We start from the raw sequence: 3,779 nt of genomic DNA on the forward strand, positions 1-3,779 counted from the left end.
GCAGAGTTACAAGTCTTTTATTTTTAGTGTTTACAAAAAAAGCTGGAAAAAAGCGGGTTGACGTGAGGTCAGAGAGACTCTGTTTTTATCGGCTCCAATCAGCCTTATCAGAAAGTGTGAGGGTTTCTCACGACATGAGCTGACGGGCAGAAAACAAGAAGACGTCAGAGAAAAGTGGGGCCGTGGAACGCAAACAGAGGGCGTAACAGAGCAAAGAAATGACAGCGAAAGTGGAAGGATATGTTTTAACCCTTTAACTACCCAAAAAAGAAAAAAACACACGAAAAAGTATTTTTTTCTGCTGCTTATTGCATTGGTATGGAGCCCCTAAAGGGCCATGAAAGTAAAAAAAACTAAAAACAAAAAAAAATATGTTTTCTAAAAATACTTAGGGGCTTCTTAAAAAACTATTAAAGTGATAAAAAAAAGTTCTGGTTATTAACCAAAACTTGTTTTTCTAAAAATTAAAGTAGTAAAAAAAAAAAAAAAGAATTCTGATTAGTAACTGGTGCACACCAGATAGTACCATTTTTTTTTTCTTTCTAAAAATTGAATTCATTTTTTTTTCCTAGTTACTAATTGATGCGCACCAGTTATTAAAAAAGAATTCTGGTTAGTAACTACTTCATTCCAGATAGTAACTATTTATTTTTTTCTAAAACTTGAATATTTTTTTTTCTGGTTTCTAATTGATGCGCACCAGTTACTAAAAAAGAATTCTTGCTAGTAACTTGTGCACACCAGATGGTAACTGTTTATTTTCTTTCTAAAAATTGAATTAAAAAATGTTTTACTGGTTACTACTTAATGTTCACCGGTTACTAAAAAAATTCTGGTTTGTAATGGATGTGCACCGGGTAGTAACTGTTTATTTTTTCTAAAAATTGAATTAAAAAAGGTTTTTCTGGTTACTACTTGATGCACACCAGTTACTAAAAAAGAATTCTGGTTTGTAATGGATGTGGACCAGATAGTAATTGTTCATTTTTTCTCTAAAAATTGAATTAGAAATTTTTCTTCTGGTTACTACTTGATCCGCACTAGTAACTGAAAAAGAATTTTGGTTAGTAATGGATGCGCACCAGATTGTAACTGTTTGTTTTTTCTAAAAATTTAATTAAAGTTTTTCTGGTTACTAATACGCACCAGTTACTAACCAGATGTTTTTTTCAAATTATTATTTAAACTTTTGTCAAAAAAAAAAAATTGTTTGACTTCAATTCTTTTTCAGTTTCCCTTCAGGGGCACTGTACTCTGGGGAGTAATACACACAATCAATGTTTTTAAAAACATCTTTTCTAGATGTTTCCCTCCGTTTGGTTGAGGAGGCAGTTAAAGACTCTGTCTCTGCGCCTCATGATGAAGTTTCTTCAGCGAAGGAGCCGAATCCAAACTATTTGTGACAGGAAAGCAGTCCAGCACCCTCCCCCCTCCCCCACACCAGTGCGATCCATCTTTATCTGCTCCGAAGGCTCGGTCACCTTCACTCGGCCCTCCCACCTCGGATCCATGTGGCGTCCGTGTCTGCCGCCAGGTTGGACGCATCAACGTGTTTGAGAGGCAGCCGAGCTGAGAGGAATCCCAGGAGTGAGAGGGAGACGGGCCACGTCGGACCAGAAACGCTGGGGGGGTGGGGGAGTGTACTGTTTGTGATTTCTTTTTTTTAGATTTTGGTTTTGGACGGAGCCTCCACTGTAGTCTGCAGGCGCTGGCCGACTGCCACAAAAGGGGGAGGGGTCTACGGCTGGAGACTTGAGACTGTGATGGGCTCGGGGGGTTCTGAAATCAGAAACTGAATAAAGGTGTGTTTACGAAACAACTCAACCTGTTAACCGAGTTAAAAGGGAAAAACCGTGAAGCTAACCTGTAGTGATTATTAGACAAACTGGTTTTAATGGTGAAACCAGACGGGAGTGTCAACGGTTTTATGGGAGAAAAAGCTCCAGGTCAGCAGAACCTGAGCTGAATATGGATAAAGTGGACTCCCATTGTTTTTATCATCAAGATGTGTTTTTTTTTTCTTAAACTTTCAAGAACTACTCCAAAAAACTGAAAAAAAATCTTTATTCAAATCCGTTTGAATCAAGAGCAGACAAAAAAAATGGATGTGGTATAGAAAATATGCTGCTCTCAGCAATGATCCCGCCCACTAATTTCTAATCAACTCCTGCCGCTCTGCAGAAACTATGTCCTAGAAAACAACACCGCTTTTTTGGTTTTGGCTAAAACTTGGGCTGTGTTGATAAAATCTGAATCGATCTAAGCTTAATAGATCAATAATTGATCCATAAAAGTAGAGATCGATCTAACCCAGAATGCTAATGTCTGCTAGCTTGATGCTAATGTATGATGCAGCGGTGGGCAAACTTTCTGACTCGTGGGCCATAAAGTGTTCTAAAATATGACAGAAGGACCAGGCTGAGAGCAGATGCTTTGACTATTTTAGAGATACAACTCATAATTGAAAGAAATAACATGGACCAAAACAATCCGTGTATCATTTGTTTTTCAACTTAAAACCCAAAACGAAAAATGAATCAATTTTTCATTTTGCTTATTAAATAAAAAATGAGGCAAATGGGTAACGTCCGGTCAATTTCATTTTTTTTGCAATTTCATCTGAGACACTTTGAAAAAAAAGGTTCTTTTTTGTTTTTTTTCACTGTTGTTTTAATTTGGAAAAATAAAAGAACGAATGATGCACGGGTTGAAAAGATTTGGATTGAAAATTTAAAATATACATTTTAAAATAGATCGTTTGATAGCTTCTCTTTTTCCACCCTCGTGCTCTCTTATGGGGTCCAGATGACCCCACCCTTATATTGATGAGTGATCCATCCCATGACAGAGATGGACTCTATGTCTACAATGGACACCAGTGAAGATTTGCATTTTAAAATACTTTTTTAAAGGGTTATCAATATAATTTATTTCAGTTTGGTGGAGTAGATTAGTTTAACAGGCCACCCCTGGTATAATAGAATTTTCCATAGGACGGCTAATGCTAACGCTTGGTCGATCTAAACAAACATTCTGACTAAATAAACATCCTTATAAACTCAGACATGAATTTTCTAAACTCTATTAATGAAATATTTTTTTAAGTAACCATTTGTGGACTAAAACACTTTTTTCTCATACTTTCTTCTTCTTCTGGAATAAGGTGTAATGCTAAAGCGTAATTGCCACCTAGTGGCCAAACTGAATCAACCTCTAGGAGAAGCAGAACAATTGTTGGATCTTCAGCGTTTTAGAATCCATGTAACTGTATGGTGTTAACAATCTGATTATAGTTTCACTAAGACATTTTACACTATGTGAATTGGATCAGATTATTATGAAAATCTTCATAACACATAGTAGATTATTAATATATTTCTATTCAAATGTGTCTAAATGTTTAAATTGTGTAAACTCAAAATTGAAACGAATTGAGTGGATCGAAAGAATAAAAATAGAAAAATTGAATTGAATCAACTCGGACCTGGCTCTGGTGAATCAAACCAAATTGATTCTGGAAATTATTGTCAAAACTTAAAGGACATTATCATAATTAAAATAATTCTTTAATGGATCAAAAATAGACAGGAGTGGGACTTTAACGTACAACAGAGACTCTGTTTTACAGTTTGCCTGGACAATTTAATTGTAAAAGACATTTTAAAAAAAATATTTGCCTTTTGTTCTGTTTAAAAAAATGCAAACTTTTTGTCAATACTATTTTAATTCAAAAAACAAGTTTGTTTATCTTTGTCACTGTCCATCATTTTTTTCCACTT

The sequence above is a fragment of the Oryzias melastigma genome, linkage group LG19 (assembly GCF_002922805.2).
Source record: "Oryzias melastigma strain HK-1 linkage group LG19, ASM292280v2, whole genome shotgun sequence".
Taxonomy (NCBI): domain Eukaryota; kingdom Metazoa; phylum Chordata; class Actinopteri; order Beloniformes; family Adrianichthyidae; genus Oryzias; species Oryzias melastigma.